The 25,011-nt window shown below is 34.5% G+C and overlaps 1 long non-coding RNA gene across 1 annotated transcript in view; it reads right to left on the bottom strand.

The window, feature by feature from the left end:
* LOC129226161 (uncharacterized) overlaps positions 1 to 20,362 on the bottom strand; it is a 197,334-nt gene extending 176,972 nt beyond the window's left edge. Inside the window, exon 1 of the long non-coding RNA XR_008580776.1 lies at positions 20,343 to 20,362. This is a non-coding gene — a long non-coding RNA (uncharacterized LOC129226161). The remainder of the gene's footprint in view (positions 1 to 20,342) is intronic.
* Between the last annotated feature and the right edge of the window lie 4,649 nt (positions 20,363 to 25,011).

Genomic DNA, 25,011 nt, shown 5'->3' with positions numbered 1-25,011 from the left:
GTAAGTGATAAAATGCATTCCTTGCAGGTATAGCTGTACCACAAAGACATTCGGATGAACTTGAAGTGGCACTTCATTTTGTGATAAGTAGGATCAGCGAGAGCGCGCAAGCGGTAAAGTTTTTACTGCGCGTGAAACTCGCTGACCATACCTATTATAAATGTGTTCCACTTCCAGTTCATCCGCCATCTCTCGGTGGAAAAATATAGTAGCTCTAACTCATGCTAAAACAGATAAACAAAATGATGAAAGCGACGATGATAGCGACAAATGTGAAGCATTACCACCGTCAAAAAAATGAAATTTTATATGCTGAAGTTTTTTTCGAAACCGAGAGTGCAGGTGGCGATGTTTTTAGGGCATGAGTCTTCTTCTATAAATAATGTTACAAATCCTGTAAATAGTAATTATTGTAGTGACGTAACCTGTAAATAGTTTCCCGTAATGAATATACAACCCCTTAACATATGGCTAAAGTATACGACCCCCCCTATTAAACAGCATCCAAGACGACTACCGTTCGCCTAGAAGGAAGAGGTTGAGACCCTCCTAAAAGAGATGCAGGAGAATGATGTCATCGAACCCTCGTCCAGTCCTTGGGCCTCTCCCATCGTCTTGATCCGAAAGAAAGATGGCTCCACCAGATTTTGTGTCGATTACCGACGGCTGAATGAAATCACCAAGAAAGACAGTTACTATCTTCCACGGACAGACGACACCTTGGACACTCTTTCCGGACACAAGTGGTTTTCGATCCTGGACTTGAAGAGCGGCTACTGGCAGGTTGAGATACACCCTGATGACCGAGAGAAGACAGCGTTTACAACTGGACAAGGCTTATGGCAGTTTAAAGTGATGCCCTTCGGCCTCTGCATTCTGCAATGCACCAGCTACGTTCGAGCGTCTTATGGAGACAGTTAAAACAACTTCTTGACGCAATCACCTCTGTGAAGAATGATATGGCGGCTAATCAAGACCAATTAAAAAGTGATTTGACTGCAAGTTTTACTGCAAATCAAGAACAATTAAAAAATGAATTAGGCGGATCGTATACTTTAGCATATGTTAAGGGGTTGAATATTCATTACGGGAAACTATTTACAGGTTACGTTACTACAATAATTACTATTTACAGAATTTGTAACAATAATATAACACCAGAAAGAGACAATAAAGCATTTTAACCAACATCTTTAATACAATGCAGTAGTAAAAAAAAGTTTTTATGCTTGGATTTGTATAATTTTTCCACACACCTGTTTTTTACGCGCACTGGGTCATAGGGAGCAAACATACTGGTCCCTTCATGCTTGTTACAAACGAGTTCGACAGTATCACGTGAAAAGTTAATTCAATACTGTTTCTTTTTCCCCCGATAAATTTTGTTATATGCTATAGGTTACGATATTAGTATTACAGCGACGCACCGTTTATGCGTCTTTTTTTATACGTTTTTATCGTTTATACGTTTTTCTTATTGGTCCCTGCAGAGCAATACAGTCGTCTCCCGCTACAACGCGATCTGACTTACGCGAAATGGCTACAACGCGATTTTTTCCCCCGGTGAAGAATTTTATTCCTAACGCGAATTCTTCACCCGCAACATGAAAATTTTCCGAAGGGAATCGCGGTTTTTTCGTGAATGGACCTTCATCACTTTGTCATCGCTGAGGACGGAAGTTTCCACAACGTACTAGTCTAAACATCGCTTATACAAATAACTACTCCTCATTTTCCATTTATTTTTTTCAATGGGAAAGTTGATGAATTATAATGACACCTAACAGCGCTGTTTCATTACAGTTTGTGAAGATAGAAGGATAAAAGAGAAAGTTTTATCACAGAAAGTTGCAACAACTATAGTGCATTTGGTTTTCTTAATACATAATTTACGTACCGTAGTGGTTTATTTTACGTCTTCCTTTCCCTTTGATCCTTGATTTTGTGCATCGTAGCAGTTTTTTATGTTAAAGAAAACTTGTTTTTTTTTTTAAACTACAATAAATAAAAATTCAATTTTTTGTTTAAGAAACAGTAATATATAGTTAAGAAATGATTTTTAACAGTTTGAGGTGGTGTTTACAAATGTCTTTAATCGTATGGGTATGTTTATAAAAGTTTTTACGCATACTCTTTTCCACAACGCGAAATTTCAACTTAAGTGAAGGGTCTTGGAACGCATCCCTGGCGTATGTCGAGACTCGACTATGCATATTAAGGTTTACTTACTATACGTTTTTTTCTTCATTTATACGCTTTTTCATGCAGTCCCTTGAAAAACGTATAAAAAGTGCTTCACTTTGTTATTTTTTTAGGTTTAAGTAACGATAATAACAAAACATAACGTTTAAAAGTTTAAACCAAATGATCCATGAAATGAATGCTTACTTGTGCCTCCTTATAAAGTCGGCTCTGTATGCGCCTTGCTGTCTAAAAGAAAGAGAAAGACATATATTTAATCTTTCATTCAATTGATGCTACTTCAAAATAAACGACGAAGACTTTAGTGCTGTGATCCTAATTTACATCCCGCGGGTCGCATGAGACCTGCGAAGTTGATTCAAGTTACTCTCTGTTATGCTCGTTACAGTCAACTAACTCGCGATAACGCGATGCCACATAACACGAACTATTTCGATATTTTCAGTGATTCCTAAATTTTTGCGAAAGCTATGGGAATTTCCTATGTCTCGAACTAATAACAATCATTCCAAAGTTTTAGCCAGTTCCTTGGAACTTCCAGTTAACGATAGTAGACTGTATAAGGAAAACTTGAGCATGGAACCTACCAAAGCAATCACGGAACTGTTCTAGATTCGTGCAAAGAATGATAGGGTCAGGTGGGGTTAAATAAGTCATGGAGTAAAAGAGGTCAGTTTAAAAGAAATCGTTAATATATATATATATATATATATATATATATATATATATATATATATATATATATATATATATATATATATATATATATATATATATATATATATATATATATGCGAGTTTTTTGTATTACTAGTGTTACCCACATGGCTTTGCCCGTAGTAGAAAATTGAAAGGTTATTTGGTTCGCCTGTATATTTAGAAATAATGAATGATGAATTTCTCGCCAATTTGCTATGTTAATTTGCTTGTCCATGTTAAGATAATTTGCTCGTCCACGTTATGGTAATTTGCTCGTCCACGTTATGGTAATTTGCTCGTCCATGTTATGGTAATTTACTCGTCCAAGCTGTGATAATTTGCTCGGTAAAATGCTCTAAACACTGGAATAGAAAAAGAACAAAATCGAATTTTAGAAAAATCGCATTGAGGTGCACATCCTCATGCTACATACTAATTTTGTGTCAAATTTCATGAAAATCGGCTGAACAGTGTAGGAGCTATGCGCGTCCAGACATCTAGAGATCCAGACTTTCAGCTTTATTATTAGTAAAGATTGACACCAGGTATCATTTTATATGCAAAATTAGCTAAAACCTTTGCTTCAATATTACAGATATTAGCCATTTAATGTTTTCTTTAATAGGAGATTGAATGTGCGCATCATAAACTTTTGATTTAAAGAAAATTAAAGGGTTGTACTTAATTCTTTTTTAACTTACTATACAGAGAGTGGTTCGAAGCTTAATTTTCTAAAATTTTGAAGTATAAAAACAAAAAACAACTTTTTAGTGTAAAAAAAAACATGTATGAGGTAAAATAGGTCATGGTTTGCATTAGGTTACGCTCAGCATATATTATATAGCAAATAACATTTTGTGCTTTTTAATTTTTTTTTTCATATGTGCGTGTACTAATTTAAAATAAATTGTAAATTGCTTTGTCAATCTTTTTATACATAAACAAATAAAGTCAGTGACAACATATTTTAAAACTTTTTTATCAGTATTAATATTTTGTTTTATTAAAGATATTTCACTTCAAATGTCACATGGAATTTTCATTAGTATATCTTGAGCATTTTATTGACTTGTTGATCTCAATATAGTTTTTCCTAGCAAGGTATGATCGTGAAATTGGTTTTTTGACCTATTTTACGCCACCTGGCCCTATACAATGAATGAATTTTCTGGGAACATGACGTGTTCCCTTACACTTCGGATGAGACATGAAGGTAGAGCAGGAGCATCAGGCTGATCACTTAGGGGGATCAGGAGTCAATTACCCCCCGGCTTTGAAAAATTAATGTTTTTACATAATAGTGTACGTGTTTTTTTTTTTTTTTTGAACAATCACGATTGCTTATTGCTTTTATTTGAGCGTCCTTGATGTCCGGTTTTCTTTTCAGAATGGACCAGGGGCCTCTGCAGCACCGCCGTCCACCAGAGGACGGAGCTGCTCCTCTGATCCTAGCCTCCACTAGCAGCACTGTCCACCGGAATCCCCTCCTCCTCGTCCATGTCCTACATACACACACTCCTACATACACACACGTCTACACCACAAGCAAGTCCTACATACACACACGTAACCGCCCAGGAGGAGGGGCAGGCTTGGGAGGACATGAGCCGTTTCTAGAAACAACAGCCTCCAATGAGTAGGGTCCTGTCGCAACTCGTGATTGCGAAAAACATATTTCGAATTCAAAGTATATATATATATATATATATATATATATATATATATATATATATATATATATATATATATATATATATATATATATATATATATATATATATATATATATATATATATATATATATATATATATATATATATATATATATATATATATATATATATATATATATATATCTTACTAATATTATATATGCGAAAGTTTGTCTGTATGGATGGATGTATGGATGTATGGATGGATGTATGGATGTTTGTTACTCTTTCACGCAAAAACTACTGAACGGATTTTGATGAAACTTTACAATAATATAGCTTATGCATCAGAATAACACATAGGGTAGTTTTCGTCCCATTATGGGGGGCAAAACCCCCTTAGGGGGGCAATAAAACACAATTTTCGTATAAATTCTCTAATATGGGGGTGAAGAAATACTTGCACATATTTACATTATATGTCCATCGAAAGCTCTGATTTTTCTGCTGAAGATGGCACCTGTTCGAAATTTCTAAGTAGAATAAAAAACGAGTTATGAGCTTTTTAGATCCATGTTCGAAGGCTTTCCTCAACTCAATACAGTATTTAGTGTATCATCTCAACTCCCTGCCGATAGCGACAATTGTTGTATTGTTGACTTTCTTTGCTTTTCGTGATTGTTCAAGGCTTTTCTCAAGTCAAATCTTAAAGTAAGATTTTTGCACAAGATTGGCAAATAATACATGATTTGGCTGATGATTTTCCATTTAAACGGAACTTTAATATAATTAATGGTTTTTATTATTATTTATGCTAACTGAACACTTACTCATTATCCAAACAACCAGCAGATCGCCAAAATTTTTGCAGAAAGATTTCCGTAGCTGATGCATTTGGCAGTTTTTTCAACGTTGCTGTTTTTGAAGCCGAAGACTACGTCATAATGTTTCTCAGCTTTCACCATGTAAACAAAATATCGCCAATCAAATAATTTTCAAAAGACTTTTTTTACTGTGTTAAATAATCCAGCAACTAAATTAGGCAAATCCATAAACAGCACAAAAACTTCCATTAATTTTCCTTTTTGCACAATTTCAAACAATCACCAAATTTTATTACTTATTTTGGTAACATTTCGGATGAAACTGTTTAGCGCCATTTTATGGTGACCAAAAATATCTCAGCATCTGGCGACGATATCTCTGTAACGAAAATTAATATCATATCGTTTTACAAAGTAAGGAAAGAATGGGGGAGCATCATCGAAGTTACCTCGAAACGACTTTCGCAAATTCGGTAAAATCGCACCAAGAGCCACAATGATTGAAATTTCCCGAAATAACTAAAGCAAGTATAAGGGGATTACGAGCGCAGCTACTTTTTTTTAATCACTTCGTACTTCATTAGCCATACAGAGAAGGTTTTAGACTCCATGTTAAAAAAAAGTATCAACAGATTAATCTTTTTAAACATGAGAAGATTAATTTCATGTTTTTTAAATTTGTATATGCTTAAATATAGTGCTTTCGTTTCTAAATCAATACTACTTTGTTCTTTATACTTATTGCTATTTTAGTTTTATGGGTAAGGAAGAAACTCGATTTTTAATCACGTCAAAAAGATGTGTTTCAAATTCTTTTACTTAAAACAGAAAACAAAAGCAAGTAACGATTTTTTCTGATAATTATTACTGACCCAGGCAACGCCGGGTATTTTTGCTAGTCGAAAATAAAAGTTATGTCAAGTGACGAGTGTTCAACAATCAGGTTTGAGCAAAAAAAAAAAAAAAAGAAGTAAAAAAAGTAGTAAAATTTTGCGACAGATTGCGGAAAAATAACCAAAAAAGGAGACATTTTAAACCCCCTGATTACAGGAAAGCCTCAAAACAAAAGCCAGAATTTTATTTGTTCATATTCGTATGTAAACATAAGTTAACAGCAGTGGTGCCAACCTACGACCCACGACACGTTGTTTTGTTCTATGTCACAAATTGAAAAAAAAAAAAGTAAGTCAATGTCACAGATACAATTTATAAATTTTATACGTAACTTAGTTGATGACAATTCTTAGTTTCTATTTTTCTTCCTCTTTCCATGTTTTATCATGCTATTTGGAAAAATTGCAAAATTTTTGTAAGTTTATGTGTGCTCTGGCCCGAGAGAATCATTTTGATATGAGGTTGGGCACAACTGGTTTACATAATAGTATATATCTCTAAGATATACATGAACCAAAATTGTAGTCCATCGCTCTCAATAAGTTGTAGATTTAAAAAATGATAATTTCACTTTAAATATGCACAGTGTCGTTGTTACTTTAGTATATATTTCAAGTCGCTATAAATACCTACTTTTTAAATATTTGTTGCGTTTCAAACATGGGTGCCATTCTAAAAAATTGGCCAGGTCTGAAAAGCGCGTGGCTCCATTTCGCGACACCAAAATGTTAGCGCTTAGTTTGTTTGATGTTTTAGACATATATAATGCTAATTTTTGATGAAGTAACTATATATATAGTAAAACCAAATTGTAAGATTAAGTAAAAATTAAAGCCTAAATATAAAAATAAAATATCATTGTCCAAGATTTTTAGGAGGTAAAAGCAGAAAAAGAACTTAATAATAAAATACATTAAAAAATCTTACTATTTGCTACTGCAGAAAAATAGCTTCAGATTTTATAGTTCATGTTACATAAATAGTTCATATTTCATACAAAAAAATAGTAATTAAAAAAAAATTCAGGTATGAGATTCTTGGCTATAAGATGCATTGTGATAAAAACTTTAATAAAATTTTACAGATTAAGATAAGAATTGTTGAAATCAACAGATTGAGTGACTTTTTTAATTATTTTTTTGGGGAAAAAAAACCAGCTTATCTTTTTAACTTTAGCAGATGGACCAGTTTTTTTTTCCTCAGAAGAATAAGACCCTTTTTGAGAGTGAGAGATTCAAAAGTAAAGATTTGTTTCATCTATAAAAATCATTTTGAACATGGAAAAAAAAAAAATCCGATGGTCGAAATTTTTGAAAAGACGGAAATCCGTCCCTTGGACGGAAGTGCGTCAACCATGGTTTCAAATATGATTTGTGCAAACCTTCCATCATGTAATTTGGTGTGATGTATAAGTATACTAGAACAATTATTTATGATTACATTTTCTTTTCTTTTCGCTTTTTTTCTTCTTTCTCCATTTTTAATTTTTCTTTTTGTGCGTGTGTGTTGTCTGATTTGAAAATACTACAAATTTCTCAATTTAATCTCATTATTAAAGAACTTATTTCAGTTTCTATATTATTCAGGTAAAAGATTAAAAGATGTTTTTTCCATTAGTTTGTCTTTTTTTTCTTGGACTTTAAATGCATAAATAAGTTCCCTATTAAAACGTTAATTACTAATTATCAATGCTATTAACTTTTCTTTGGCAGTTCAAAAATGTTTTTGATGAATTAATAAATTAAATGCTGTGAATTCAATTCTCCTGCACAAAAAAATCTTTTTGAGTTCATTAGGCAGTAATATACATTCAAAAGGTCGCTTCTTCCAAACCGCCATGTTTTTGAGTTGAAATATGGATGTTTTTATTTGGAGCATCGATGTTTTAAAATTACTTCTGTTTTCCTGTGTTTACTTGCAGTCTTATTTCTGAAAACATCACGATATTTTTTTCATAGTGCTGCCAATTTTTTTTTTTTTTTTGGTAAAATTTGCATTAATTATACACTTTTTCATCTCTTTTCTCCCCGGTAAAAATCGTAATAACGGGATTGAAAAGCAATCTTACATCATGAACTGAAAGTCTGACGAAACAGGAATGATTTCTTTGGGGGCGGGGGGAATAAGTTACCCAAAACCTTCATTAATCCGCCCGTATTAAACCGGACTTTAATAAATCCAGGCAGCCATTTAGATGTATATACTATATACATAAAAGGCGAGTTAGCGAGATAATGCATTTCTGTAGGCCATATTTTGTATTTTTGCCATTTTCTTTTACGAAGTTTTATATATCAATCTCCTGAATTCAAAGTACAATTATTACTGTGTACAGTAGTTTATTGATGAACCTTCTCTCGATTTACAAGTTATTTTGTTTATAATCAGTACTTTCATTAATTCGGTCAACCTGGATCCTCTAATAGTTCAGATTGAAATGCTTAGATTTGGACGAAACTGCAGTCTCTCGGTGGCATGACCGGGCTGTCGGTATTTTAAGTAGTTGTAGGTTGAGTACTTTATTAAGTCACCAAAGTAAGTCTTATTGTCACCTGGTGGGGAGTGGAGGGTACTTATTTTCAGGTTTAGGTTACAAGCGAGGCTGCAGATTCTGAGTCGAGCACTTTGGAGCAAAGGAGTCGGAGTTAATCAATTTTCCTACGACTACACTTACACAGCCGTGGTTGCAAATGATTCCTTTTTTAACCCATCAAAAAGCACAAGTTTTTATTTATTTTTTTCCCCGAAAAACTGGCAAAGAATAAGCGATTTTTTTTTTTTTTTTTGAAAAATAAAGTTATAGATTTTTTGCAATTTCGGTTGTGGGAGGGGTATTATTAGGGAGTGGGGAGAAGGGTTGAGGTTAATTTAAGAAACAAACGTATAAACAAAGTGTAAATGATTCCAGTGCAAGTTTATTTTGAATTTGAAAACATTAAAATCAAATTGTCTGACTAACAAGCATAGGAAATACTAAAAACTGCTTATTCACGGAGAGATAACGGATGACCTTGAAGTGGAAAGATAATCTGTATTATTAGCAATAGGTTGTTCGTTTGTAATAGCTAAGATCAGCGAGAACACGCCTCTTACCTCTCGTTGCTGATTTTACCAATTACAAATGATGTTTCTACTTCAAGGTCATCCGCCATCTCTCCGTGGTCGAGCTTTATCTTTTCCACACTGGTTTACACCAGCAAAATACTGCACAGTTGTACAATCTATCTTAAATACGTTCTACAAAAATCTAACCCAGGGGTTCCCAACGTTTTAGAACCCATCGCTCTCTCTAGACGTCATTTAGACTACATCTGACAGCTATATCCCCGCCCACTCTTTTTTTTCTGGAAAAAAAACATAAGTTGGATCGAGTAAACATCGATGTCATTAAAAATATAAATGCCTAATTTTTATTTAAAGAAAAATGTATATATAAAAACAATTTTATCCACTCACTCTTAAAAATAAACAAAAAAATATAACGACCATTTTTAGTTGTTTCCCTCCCCCCCTTCGTTTACTAAACAAATTGGCAGGTTTTCGAAGGGAAATACTTAACTAAGATCATTGACTAAATTTTCAAAAATGTAACTTCATTTTTTATGAAACTATTTTCTTTTTTAAATTGGAATCTGGGGGAATCAAAAACACTAACACTTATAATTACAAAAGGGGGGGGGGAGGATTAAAATATGAAAATTTGAAAATTCATAAACGTGGGGACGAATGATGAAAACCTTCCTCAAGGTTCAAATAGGTGTGAGGAGGAAGCTCCTGAACTTTAATCGTTTATTTTTACTTTTTTTTTTTTACAAAAAAGGAAGTATTGTATTCGCGAACAAATTTTCACTCAAAAATCGGTTTTAATTTCTATTTTGCTCACCCCCGAATTAATGTTTTTTTTTTTTTTTTTTTTTTTTTTTTCCCGACTCGACCACACGTAGATATATGCCTAGGAACGTACAGACACCAGAAATATCCATTTTGACAACGCACGAGTTAATTACAACGAATTTTCTCGTGACGTCCGTATGTACGTATGTATGTGTGCATGTGCGTATGTGTGTATGTATCTCGCATAACTCAGGAACGGGATGTCCTAGAAAGTTGAAATTTTGTACGTGGACTCCTAGTTGGGTCTAGTTGTGCACCTTCAATTTTGGTTGCATTCGGATGTTCCTAAGGGGTCTTTTGCCCTTTTTTGGGGGGAAATCATTTTTAATTTCGATGTAAACTCAAGTGGTGTTATAATTTGGTGGACATTTGGCAATATATCGCGAGTCTTTTGGTCGCCAAGTTTTGTCGCCAACTTGGTGACAGATTTGGTGATTTTTTTTTTTTTTTAAATTTGGTTTGAGTTTGGCCACTGTTGGTGATATTTAGAGAGTAAACAATTGAATCACATTAAAATTGCCAATAATGGGGAAATGACATTAAATTGGAGTAAAAGGAAGTCATGTGATGCACACATCAGCTCGTTTAAGTATAATTTTATCTCTTAAATAAATTATTTGCCCCTTCAGAAGCCAAATTGCCTTTCTAGGGGGCGACACCCCTCCCCCCCCTCTCAACCCGGGTCGGGAATCACTGATCGAATCTATGTATATTTTTACTAGAACGCAACTCTGTCGTGCAGTAGAAATGATATAATACGCGATGCATAAGATCACCCGTTGCAGACACGGGCATGTGCAAATTTGTCGTTAATTCTCGCCCGTGTTTGACTCGGGCAACTGTGCTTATGCAGCATAAGTGAGGTAAAGCATGAATACTTACTCTGGTGGCACGACGAAAAAGGAGGATGGCGCTTGCTTGCACCTAAAAAAATAAAAATAAATTAATTTGAATTTTTACATCTTGAATTCAAATTATGTTTTGCACAATCACAAGTGTGTGTATGTAGGCGTGTGTGTTTGTGTGTGGGGGGGGGGTATGTGTGTTTGTGTGTGGGGGTATGTGTATGTGTATATAGGCATGTGTGTTTGTGTCTGTGTGCTGGCATAAGTGTATGGGTAGTTGTGTGTATGTGTGTGCCTTGGTAAACCATTTTATAACGCCATATACTTGAGTCACCATTACAACTATAGGACCACTAGGTGGGTTCATTTTTTCAAAACTACACTCAAACAAGAAGTAAAAAACGCACTTTTTAAAATTTAAATTTTGTATAAATAATGTTTTTGCATATGTTTAAAGCAATTTAGATATGTTAATGTACAGAGCATATAATTGTGTGTATCGAAAATTTGTGTGTGTAGATAGTCTATAAATTAACTACTTAAGCTGTCAATCAAGTATGAATTACTCATTCATGTCCAAATATTTCTAAGTTATTAAATTAAAATAATTTTTTTTATACTTAAAATATGTTTTTTCAGTATTATATATTATATAAGTCATTTAAGAAAGTGCAATAAAGTTTTCACACTTTTTATTTCTGTTTTAGTGCGTAAATTAACTAGCAAAATTGCTCAATTTCAAAGACCTGTATCTTTTTTACAAAACAAATACACAAAACAATATATATAACATGTATATTACTTGAATGGAATATTCAATTGGCCAAGAAATTTAATTTTTAATTCCATCCCCTTTTGGTTTACAGGGATCTAAAAATGTCATTTTTCTCAATTTTCTGATCTTTGTGGGGCTGTAATTTGTAAAGGGTAAACAAACACACAATTACAGCTATATTTTCTCACTAGTGTGACTCCAGTGATTAGTTTTTGCCATATTTCATTTTGTGTTTCCGTCCCCTAAGCGAGTTATGACCCTTTGAAATGAGTAAAAATTTTACATTTGACCTTGAACTTTAACCTGTTGCCATTATTTTAATTATTAAGTTACAGCCACGTAACTCAGCATGTGAGACTATCATCTTATGAACTTTATCATCAAAGCGTAAAATTAACTGCCATGAATGTGATTCAAATAGATTTTGGCCAAAATGCAAAGGTCTAAAAGTCCCATTTTTGACTGAGAAAATCACTTTTGATGACCCCTAAAAAATCAAGGGTTAAGGTTAGAGATAAAATAAAAGTGGTTTTTAACATCATTCATATGCATCTTTTTGGGATATGAGTTTCAAAAAAATTAAAAATGGTCGAGCGCACTCATCCGTTGAATCTGTATGGAATGACCCAAGTATAAGTCGATGTAAGGCTTTAGTTTTTTTTTTTTTTTTTTAAGCAAAACTATTGTTTGACCGTCTTATTTTATTTTATTTACTTATTTTATTTTCTACATTTCAGATAGTTTTATATGTTTTTTTTAAATCGCGCATCTATATTTTATTTCGAAAAAACATGTCTTGAGACTGTTTTTATTTTGTTTTTATAATTTGTTGGAATGGTTTGAAGATCATCAGATTTTATGGATAGCGTGCTGTATGTAGCACTTTCTGACGTAAAGTTACAAACTACATTGATCTCTCACTTATACGCGACCAAACGGGACAACGAAATTTTCGCGCATAAGTGAAATTCGCGTATAAGTGAAAAACCCAAAAATTAGCTTAAATGCAATAAAGTTAACGTCAGTTATAGTAATACTAATAGTATACTACTAATACTAATGAATAAATTCGCACATAACTTCCATTAATACATCGTGATTTAATAAAAAAGCCAAATTTAAAGTTGTACGTTTTGTCATTTTTTATGCACTGTACAGTACGTAAGCGAATTCCCCAAAACCTAAAAAAATGTCGCGTGATGAGTGCTATAGTCTGCGAGGATGCAAAAGATTTTCGATAGGCTATGTCAACGCGTACCGCTTGAGCACGATTTTTAATGACGTCAACCTTTTTGTATGTAACCTGTTCTCCCCTCTCGAAGTCAATCACAAGACTAATTCCACCCCCTATTGCACACTTGTGCAAAAAAAAAAAAAAAAAAAAAAAACACGTTCTTTGAAGAATCCGAACAATGGAATAACGTCGTATGAATGTATTTCAAGAGAAAGAACAAGAAGGGTACAAATCCTCCGATAAGCAAAGCGTGAGTTAGGCGATTTAACTAAAATTGAAAAACGTTTATCGCGCATAAGCGAAAAGTGCATTTTAGGTTTCGTGTATAAATGAACAAGAGTCAACATTGTTTTCCTATATCGCTGGCCGGGCCCGTCAGAAAAACGCGCATAAGTGAAAAACGCGTATAACGGAGGTCGCGTATAAGCGAGAGATCACTGTACACTAAAAGTACTCATTCCAAATGAAAATCTTGATTGGAATAAACAAAATCGTGAATCGCAACGTAGTGTAGAAGGAAATTTCGGGTTAAAAACCGATTTCGTCATAGTAAAATTGGCTCCAAGTTCAAAATCTTTTAATTAATGACAGGAAAGTTATATAGTGGAAACAAAACTGTAACAGATAGTTTAAAGCAAAATGTTGATTTAATTGCAATCAGAATCGTCTTTGTTTGGTACTTTAGTGTTATAAGAAGGTCGCGACTCATTTTCAATCCATTTTTTTTTCATATTTATTGTCGCCATGTTTGATCTTAGAAACTACTTTTTTAGCAAAACCGTGCGTTAAACATTTATACGCAACCATATCAGAACTACCCTAGGTGGATGGATGTCTGTGGGGGAGAGGAGGCCTATATTCAGTAGTAGGCTTCTTATAGCTGAAATGATTATAATGCTAATGAAGTGTCTATGTATACTGCCGTGTGCAGGTAACGGGCAGTAATTGCAAAATTGTTCATTATTCTTTTTTTTTTTTTTTGCATTTCCGTCATCTATTGTACGTTGCCTTTGTTTATACACTAGTGGTACCCTCACGGCTTTGCCCGTAAGAGAAAATTATTATCGCCTGTATATTTACAAATATTGTATGGTGAATTTTCTCGCCAATTGGCTTGTACCCATGTTACGGTTCCACGTTATGATAATTTCGTAATTTACCCGTCCATCTTATGATAAATTTGTTCTTAAAATTGGAATAGAAAAAGAACCACATCGAATTTTCGAAAAATCGCTTCGAAGTGTACACCCCCATGCTACAAACTAACATTGTGCCAAATTTCATGAAAATCGGTCGAACGGTCTAGGCACCATTTGCGTCACAGAGATCCGAACAGAGAGAGATCCTGAAAGACAGAGAGACTTTCAGTTTTATTATTAGTAAAGAAGCTCACTTATTTGGTTTCCGCTGAAAAAAAAACGTCAGAAAGACGTGTAATTCAAACATTTTCCTATTATTAGTATTGAATCCAAAACGCGTTTCTTCAAATATCTCAAAAACTCATTTCTGCAGATACTGCCGTTTGCCTGCACACGGCAGGTCTCTCGTTTCTCGGAAGCATATCCAACGACTGGCGAGAACCTAAATATTTTGTTAACATGATGCTTTTCAAGTAGTATATTTGAAAAAGTATTGAACCTTAGAAAAACACGAGTTAACAAAAAAAATAATTCTTTTAAAACCGAGCGAGGCTCGGGTCATCCAGCTACTTCTCATTTAATTTCAGAAAATAATACTTACGTGGGCTGAACTGGCGCTTGAGGCGGAACTACTGGTGCTTGGGGATGAACAACCGGTGCTGGAGGCCGAAACACTGGTGTTAGGGACTTGTGAGGGGCAACCAGAGAGGATCTAGATTTAAAAAAAATATATATGTATATTAATTTGAATTTTTGGCATCTTAAATTCAAATTATGTTTTTCACAATCAAGAGCGTGTTTGTGATGAATGCGCGTGCGTGTTTGTGTAGGTGCATATGTGTATGTTTGTGTAGGCGCATGTGTGTGGGTGCGTGTGTATGTGTGTATGTATGCGTGTGTGTGCCGTGAGTGTTGTGTATGCAGTGCTGTGCGTTACGCGCGTGTGTGTGTAGGCGTTCGTGTTTGTGTGTGTGTATGTAGGCATATGTGTTTGTGTCTGTGTGCTTGCATTAGTGTGTGTATGTGTGTGTTTGTGTGTAGGAGTGTTTGTTTGTGTCTGTGTGCAGGCATAAGTGTGTATACGTGTATGTGTGTGTGTAGGAGTGTGGGTTTGTGTCTGTGCGCAGGCATGAGTATGTGTATGTGTGTGTATGCGTGTGTGTGTAGGATATGGACGCAACCTTTAGACGGTTTTCGCAAGAGGAGCAGCATCGTGAGGCCGGTCGACGCGGCGGTGGTGCTGGCAGAGGGTGCGGGTGGGAAAATAAAATGATAGGAATTCAAAATAGTCAAATGAGAACAATAAGCAATCGTGATTGCTCAAAAAAAGACATAATAGGTTTAGGTTAGCCTAAAGGGAGGGGTTCGGTTTTTACGCGTCAAATTATGCACTTTCATTACGATTTTTTTAGAAAAATGGTTTGATTAAATTTATTAAAACCTTTTATGCATTATTATGTATGGTTTTAAGAATATTCTATAAAATTTGATCAAAAAATATCCATAGACAAGCCGGTGACAGGATTTCCCATAGCACCTTTGAAGAAATACGATTTACCGTGTCCACTGTATGATCAGCCTGAAATCAAAAACTATTTAAATAGTCAAAGTATTAATAAATCTCTTTCTCAACGGCCCTAGACTTTTTTTTTTTCAATTTAAAACTTTTCGCTGCTTTTTTGAGTTAAAAGTGCTATTTTTCAAGAAAAATTCCGCCATTTTGTAAGTATTAAAAAAAACCATTAAAAAAAGTTCTAAAACCCACCGTTGGCGGGAGGTTTTTTTATACGGAGAATGTGTGTGCCAATTTTTAAATGAATCGGACAAGTAGTTTTAAAATGGGAGTGAAAACAAGCTGCGAACTTCTGCAGTTGTTGGAGCTACAGCTTGAAGGAGCAGAGACTCAATACGCGATAATTTTGAGATATTTGCTCGGATCAACTTGGAATTTTGGGATTATATTTTTGAAATGTGGTGAAGCGAAACTTATGGTTTCTTTTTATTGAATGATTTGATTCACTTTCCTTTTATTTTTTGTATTACGTCATTTTAAGCCACTCCCCCTTTGAAGTCAGTTGTATATTTGCTTTGGAAGTAAGTAGATCGCCTATGTTCGTTGAGGCGTATGCCTAACCCTTTTGTTTTGATATATTTCGATAGTAATTAGCTTTAGACTTCATTAATAAACTTATTCTAATTTTAATGGCTTGACTTCATTGCCCATTTGAACCACATTCGTTTTCATGGTGCATCGGCCAAAAATCGAAAGTTCCTTCGTTAATTTGAACACGAACGTCGAATATTATTGTTGAAGGATTCTTAGAAAAAATAAACAGTTGCGATTTTCATCAAGTTTGTTAAATAGAATTTAAGTTCTTCAAGAAAACAGAACTATGAACATTCTGAATGCATTGGAATGCCGTGGATTATTTTGTGGATTTCGAACAAAGAAGTGAGACATAACGGCGCCTAAGACTCTCCATGCATATTCATCCATTCTTCTTGGTAACGGATATCGTTTTTTCCCCTTCTCCTTTTTTTGCTGTTATTGAAGATTTTAGGTAAGCGAAGAATTTTGTTTCTTTTTGATATGAAAATGTCTAATAACGAACAGTGTGATAAACTTGAAAAGTATAAGAAAAACAGAACTGTTTTGGGATCATCCTGTACCAGATTAAGTAATCAAATTGATAGCTGTTTGAAGAGTGAAAATTTTGATTTCGATACTTTAGAAGAAAACATTGATCAGCTGAACATTAAATATGAATCTTTAATGAAGATTGACGATAAAATTGAACCGTTGGTTAAAGCTGAATAGTATGATTCTGAAGTGTCTTGTGTTTATGAATATCGTGATAAAATTACTTTGATGCTTTTTCGCGGTCGTAAAAAGTTAAAAGATAACGAAAAGAGAAGTACATCTTTTAGTAATGATAGTAGTAATATTTCAGAACGATCTTCGCTTTTTCATTCCAAATCAGAACTTGTTTCTGAAAATAAATTTGTCAAACTACCTAAACTTACTATTCCGAAATATTTTGGTCAAATTACTCAGTATTTAAATTTTTGGAATACTTTTAAAGCTTCGATTCATGATAATCCTGGTCTTTCAAAAATTCAGAAATTTAATTATTTTCGAAGTTATTTAGGTGGACCAGCCGCTATGGCAATAGAAGGAATTGAGATTACCGATGACAATTATGACGCAGCGTTGAAAATTCTCGAGGAGCGTTTTGGATCGAAAGATCTTATAATTCAAGAACATTTTGACAAACTGTTAAATTTGACTCCTGTGTATAAATTGAATGACATTTCCAAATTAAGAAAAATGCATAATGAAATAGAAACAAATGTAAGAAGTCTATCATCTTTGGGAATTAAAGCGGAAACGTATAGTCCAATGCTTACCGCAGTTATACTTACACTACTATACACTACTAAAATATTCCTAGTATTCTGACTTTGGAATTTAATCGAAAAAATGTGAATAACTCGAATACTGATATTTTTGAATTGCTGGATTTCATTCAAACTGAAATCAAAGTTCGAGAGCGTAGTTTTTTTCATCATAATAGCGGATTTAAAGAACCAGATTGCTCTGTAAATAAACCCTTTTGGAAGAACCCGAAGTCAGTTCCCTCCACACATGAATTTGTCGCAGTTGCAGAAGAAAAATCGAAACCGAATAGTAAGTGCATTTTTTGTAATTCATTTCATGATTCGTCCTTTTGTCATGCTTTAAGTACTGAGGAGAAAAGGGATATTTTGAAGGATCAAAATAGGTGTTATCTTTGTTTAGGGCTAAAACATAAAATCAAAGACTGTAGATTTGCAAAGTCAGTTTGTGAAATTTGCAAAGGGAAACACAATGAAAATATTTGCTATAAATTTAACGATTTGGCTAAAGATAAATCTAATGAAGAATCTTTTGTTGGGACAGATAATGTAATTTCTGCTGTATCGCATTTGGGAAATAAAAATAGGACTCTTTTGCAAACGAGCTATGTGTTAGCAAAAAATGGAAACTTAGATTCGAATTGTGGCACGCGTGTTTTACTGGACTGTGGTTCGATGCGTAGCTTTACCACGCAAAACATAGCTAATAAATTAAAATGCAAAGTACTAAGGAAAGAAAAATTATCTGTGTACACATTTGGAAGTAAAATCCCGATCGAGAAACAGTATGATGTCATCAAAATTACGTTAATCAACAGAAACTCTCCCGACTCGAAAATAGAAATTGAAGCGTTGGTTACAGACGAAATATCTGGATCAAATATTCCCCCTCCAGACTTTAAGGGTATGAAACAGCTAAAAAATATGACACTCGCGGATTTTCCAGAGAGTAAAGAGCCCATCACAATTTTAATTGGTGCTGATTATTATTATAACGTTGTCACGGGGAAATATAAAGCATTTGAGCAAATCACTAGTTGCAGTTGAAACAATTTTTGGTTGGTGTTTGCAAGGGAAAAAGAGTGAAAATAACATTTCTTTAATGATGAACGTAGTCGTCAAAGATAGCGTGATTTCAGAGCAAAATCAGAAGTTTTGGGACTTGGAGACTTCAGGTCTTGTTGATTCGAAGCAAGATACTGATAAACCTTTTAGAATTTTGTTGGATTTAACGGACTTGCATGTCGAAGGGTTTAAATATGTTTGGATTAATGCATCGCCTCGTGAACTGAAAACAATATCCGACTTAAAATCTGATTTATTAAAAAAACTGAATTTGAAAAGACATAATATTAAGCTGTTCGTCCGAGATGGCTTACTTCTGGATGAAGAAACAATTATTGTACTTCGAGAGGATGACACTGTGAAAGTACAGTATGAAGAACAGTCTGTCTGTTCTCATGCTAGTGAAAATTGTTTGATGGAGAGCAAGTCACAAAAAACATTTCAAAAGCCAAGTCGTATTGAATGTTGTGAAGCTAGTTCGCCTTTTCCTAAATCGAAGAAGTATAAACGTAGTTATGCCTCAACTTTGGTTGAAAAGGAATACCTTGAATTAGAGAACGAAAGGAAAAAAGAAATAGAAGATTTATCAAAAGTTACCTCTGACAAATTACTTTTGCAATTTCTAACTAAAGAAAGAATAGTTTGGAAAAATATTATAGAGAGATCCCCATGGTGGGGAGGCTTTTACGAGCGTCTTGTTCGATCTGTTAAGGAGTGCTTGCGTAAAATACTTTCTAAAAAATTTTCTCTTTTGAAAAGAAAGAGATATCAGCAGTTATTCTTGAAACAGCAGTGGAATAGATGGAAAAAGCAGTACTTATTGGATCTACGTACTGCTCATTTTGTAAAGGACCCGAACACACACATTGGATTCAAAGTAGAGGATGTTGTGTTAAACGAAGAAAACACCAAAAATGAGCTTCTATGGAAACTAGATAAAGATGAAAGAGTGCTTCCTGATCGTGACAAAAAAAAAATCGTTATTTTGAAATGAAAACCAGCAATGGACCATTGAAGCGTACCGTCCAGCACTTATGTCCTTTTGAACTATATTCAAGAACTGTACTTTTGAACTTTGATTATTGAAATGGAACTTTAAAATTTGAACTTTATAATTATTTTATGATTGCTTTTTTAACTGAAAACTCCTTAAACTTTTGCATTTTATTTTTCATGATTACTTTTTTTTTTTTTTTGATCACATGACTTCATTGAATTTTTGAAATGTTATATTTTAATTGGTATATCAATTTAGTAATGTCTAGTATAACAATGATACATATAATTAGTAAAATTTGTTAGTGAACTCGTAAAAGAGTTCAGGTGGGGAGTGTGAAGCGAAACTTATGGTTTCTTTTTATTGAATGATTTGATTCGCTTTCCTTTTATTTTTTGTATTACGTCATTTTAAGCCACTCCCCTTTGAAGTCAGTTGTATATTTGCTTTGGAAGTGAGTAGATCGCCTATGTTCGTTGAGGCGTATGCCTAACCCTTTTGTTTTGATATGTTTCGATAGTAATTAGCTTTAGACTTCATTAATAAACTTATTTTAATTTTAATGGCTTGACTTCATTGCCCATTTGAACCACATTCGTTTTCAGGGGGACTACAGGAAAAAACAAAAAAGTTAAAATAAATTTTTTGAAAGTGCAAAACCCTATCCGTCCATTAATAAATATGAAAAGTATTGTTCAAAACTAGTTTCGAAAATAATTACTTACATCCTTGTCGCAGCTGCTTGCCTCTGCTTCTGCTCCTTGACTCTGAATCAAAGAGAAGAGGAAAAATCATTACACGCATTTTATTCTTTTGGTTCATCACTTCGGCAATATTTATAGCCACATATAAGGAAATGAAACAAAGTCAATAATATTCACTAAAAAGTAATAAGTAAAGAACGGCAAATAAACCATGAATCTTATATAATTAAAAACTGAGCGTATGTACCTATGTATGTCAAAACGACAGTGAACTGACCATTGAACCAGGTATCGATGGATTCGTAATCTTCCCGTCTTCATGTTTGGCTATTTAACATGATCCTCCGATAATAATTAGCGGAGATATCAATTAAAAACTATTAATTATGACACTTAGATTTCGACACAAAATCGCTATTTTTCGAAGGCTTTCCTCCATTCAAATTATTATTCAGTGCTTCATCTCAACCTTCCGTAACAATGCTTTTTTTTTAATTTGTAGTGTGAAGAAAACCATTGAGAAGAAAGATCTGTTGCCATTTTTTTTCTCAAATATGAACAAGTAAAATTCTGGCTTCTGTTTTAAAGGCTTTTCCTGTAATCAATGGATTTAAAATGTTTACATTTTGGTTATTATTCCGCAATTTGCCGCAAAATCTTACTGACATTTTTTTTTTTTTTGTTTTTTTGTTTAAGCCTGATTGTTGCACACGCGACACTTGACGTAACTTTTATTTTCGAGGTAGACCGTGCAAAGCCAGGCAACGCAGCTAGTGTTATTTGTCCTCGTGTTCCTGTTATCGAATTGTGAGTAATCCTGAAGTCGGGGCGAGATTTAGCAAAAATTGCCAAATTTAGCGAGTTTCGTTGAGTTATGTAAGACAGCGTTCACGCGCTTTGGCAGATGGATGTCCTGCCACGTGCATAAGGGGAATTTGCGTAGCATTTTCAATGCTTTGATAATTCTGTAAATTTGGCACTTTTCTTAAAACTTCGGCAGACGTTTCAACTCAGTAATGGGGACCGGAAGGCAAGTAATTTTTACGTTAAAAAATGTCTTACTGTATCAAATGCTCTCTATTTGAATTTTCCTTTATTACGTTGTTAGTGTGGTTCCCTGGTGATATTCGATCCATGAACTGAAAGATTTCCATTTTTCGTGGGAGCTCGATCGGTCCCCCTCATCTTCATGCGACTTCAATGAGCAGAGATATTTGTAAAACGTTAATGCTTAGCCATTCCGAAATTTCAGATCTGCTAGCCCATATTTCCAATATTTCCTTTGTCTCTACTTGTACAAAAGTCAATTCGGTACACGAGTCGAGAAAGGTCGAATGGTTCGAGCGAAAGTGAATAAAGGGATACTTTGAATTCCAAAACCATCCGATCGAATCGAACACGGTTAAGGAACTTGCATTTGTCAATAGCGCTACCAGAAATTATCCTTGTCCTACTCAGAAGAAAATTTCTCGCTACGCTACTGGTGGATAGAATTCGATCAAATCGAAACAAATCGAGTTGAATATGGACTAGGTTAGAAGCGGGAAAAGTCTGCCTTGGAATAGTTCGGAACGAAAGTGCATTAAGTGAGACTCGACAGCGGTAAAATTTAATGTCTGTTCATTCATTATTGGCGCGCCAAAAAAAGGACGAAGGCTCCCGAAATACACCGCCGAAAATAGTGTACACACAGGGGCGTGTACGGGAGTGAGGGAGGAACACCTGTTGGCCCGGACTTTTTTTTTTCTGTCATTTTAATTGAACTTTCAACGATGTGAAATTCAGTTAGTTGATAATTTTATGCTTTAACGAAACTTTTAATCATATTTAATGACTCAACATCATTCTTCAATTAAATATGATGGTTTGACACAAAATAATGTCCCCATCGAAATAACGAAAATCCTCCTGACGTTTTTCTAGTTGCTTTAACGTGACAGGGGTCAACTTAACCCCCCGAGGGTCTTTAACAGGGATCTTTAAACCCCGGGGGAAAAAGTTTAATTGGAGAAAAACTTTGAAGAACGAGTAATGATATTTTTCAATAAGAGTATCTAATGAGCATACTATTTTCTGTGTGCATAATTGTTTAAATATGTATTTAACAGTTTAACATTTTATATGTAAGTTTTGGTCAAATTCAACGTGACAACACTGCCGCAGTCATCCTACAGGCCCGACTTGGCTCCAAGTGACTTTTCCCTCTTTCCTGAATCAATAAGACAGGTCTAAAAAGGAAGCAATCCACGGGGGAAAAAAAAAAAAAAAACGCTCTACCAGGTTTCGACGAGAGCCCTCGAGAGCATGTCGCTCGAGCAAGGGCGTCCATATCCAAAGTTTTAAGGGGCGGGGCTCAGATATTTTGACCACGTTTTAGCAGGATATTTTCCCCACAGAAATTGATTTCAGAACAGATTAGAGTTATTAAAATTTGGCATTTTTAAAAACTTATTCATTAACTGCTGGAGAAGAAATGTTTTTACATTTTTGCAAAGAAAAAAGTACTAAAAGCAAGAAAGTTCTAATTTCAAAGCGGCGGGGGAGAGGCCCCCCCCCCTCCCCTAATGGGCGCCCTTGCGCCAGAGAACTTCCAGAAGGGCTACGAAAAAAGGAAGAAGCACTGGCAGCGCTGCGTTGGTGCTGAAGAATCATATTTTGAAGAATTTTAGTCCGCTGTACATAAACGTCCAATAAATTTCTAGTTCTCAGATCAGTCTTGAAACTTTTGAATCATACCTTGTATATGAACGGGTTTCCACTGTATTTAAACAAAACCAGCTGCTTTACACGGCCTACCTTGGAGATAAAAGTTGTATCAAGTGACGCAAGTTCAACAGATTTACATAAAAGAAAACTAGTATGTTGTGGCCATCACGAAACTTTCTTCTATATTTTTCTTTTTTTTTTTTTCTGATCCCGCCCCATGCTTGACGAGGAAGCAATATTCCCAACAAAAACAAAATGACACATGCAAAAACTTGACGACTATATCAATGTCTGAATTATTGCAAAAGCAAAGCAAAGAGCGAAAATTGAAAGTTATTTTAAAAGCCTTGCTTGAATGAATTACAAATATTTTATTTGTTAACAAACATAAGATGGCAACAGTTAAAAATTTTAAATCATTGCGATAACATTTCCGATTATCTCCCGAAAATTAAAATCACGTGAAATAAGCAGACGAGAATATTGTAATTTATCTTTCTTATTGTTGCATTTATAAAGCTATTTTTATTAACACAAAAAAAAAAAAAAAAAATCAGACCCCCATGGAGCGATTGGCGCCAAAATTGAAACAACGCCTATTTACAAATAGATTCACATTTATTCCAAATTTCATCCAGAACGTAGCATTACTTCTTGAGAAATGGCACTCACAATGAAAAAAAAAGAACATTCGATTGCGCCACCCCCTTTTCAGTTTTTGACACCAAAATAAAATCAGCTCTTATACCCACTAAGGTCTACTTGTCGATAAATTTTTCTTTCATTCCGTTCATTATTTCTTGAGATACAGCAGTCACAATTGACGACAAAAAACGTTCTATAGCTCAACCCCCGTTTGAGTTATTGCCACCAAAATTGAATCAGCACCTGTTCCTGTTAATGGCAACATATGGTCCAAATTTTGTTTGATTCCGCCAGTTACTTCCTGAGGAATAGCAAGCACGCGTAACTCAAAAAACGTCCCATTGCTCCACCCCACTTGGAGGAATTCGCGCCAAAAACTAATGGGCACAAGTTCACATAGGGGCACATATGTGTACCAAATTTCGTTCGATTTCATGCGGTAGTTTTTGCTGTAGAGCGGCCACAAAAAACTGGTCACACACAGACGTGACACACATACATACACACACACATACATACACACACACATACATACATACACACACACACACACACAGACAGACAGACATTTTCCAAAAATAGTCGAAATGAACTCAGCACACCTCAAAACGTTCGAATCCGTCAAAATTCGAAATTCGAAAATTTGCACGAATCCAATACTTTCTTCTATATATTAGATATAGAAGAAAGTAAAAACGTTCAAAATTTAACTTTAACGTGTAGAAAGCAGCAATTTAAATTAAATTTAAATTTAAATTTTTGGATTTTTAAAAATTCCAAAAGTTTAGCCATTGTTAGAAAAAGACGTAAACATTCCGTTTAATGATTCACTAGCGAAAACCTCCCTTTGGGGGGTCGCTGGGGCCATAGGCGGCAGGAAATCTCTATGTGGATTTCCGAGCTTCAAAGGACCTCCGACCCAAATTTGGCTAAGATGCGACGAAAAACTAGATTTGTAAAAAGAAAACTTCCTTTATGAATTCCTGAACATCAAAGGACCTCCGTGCCAGATTTAGAAAAAAATCGACGTAAACTGGTTTTCTTTTAAAAAAAGACATACACACGTAAGCACACAAATAAGCATCTAATTTTATATTTAGAGATGTATGCATAAACTGGTGTATTTACTTTTGGACAATCTCACGAATAAACTTTTGCTCGTCAAACTGGGGCTTCTGTTTGGAAGACCTGCAAAAAATGCTATTCATTAATACATCATTCATGAACATAAAAGGAACATCTCTTTATTGAATTACTAGCTGTACCCAACGCGCGTTGCTACGCTAACAAAAAAATACATCATTATACTGATTTTCATGACAATCGGTTGAACGGGGCA

This window comes from Uloborus diversus, chromosome 7 (genome assembly GCF_026930045.1).
Source record: "Uloborus diversus isolate 005 chromosome 7, Udiv.v.3.1, whole genome shotgun sequence".
Classification (NCBI taxonomy): domain Eukaryota; kingdom Metazoa; phylum Arthropoda; class Arachnida; order Araneae; family Uloboridae; genus Uloborus; species Uloborus diversus.
This window is presented reverse-complemented; position numbering and strand designations above follow the sequence as displayed.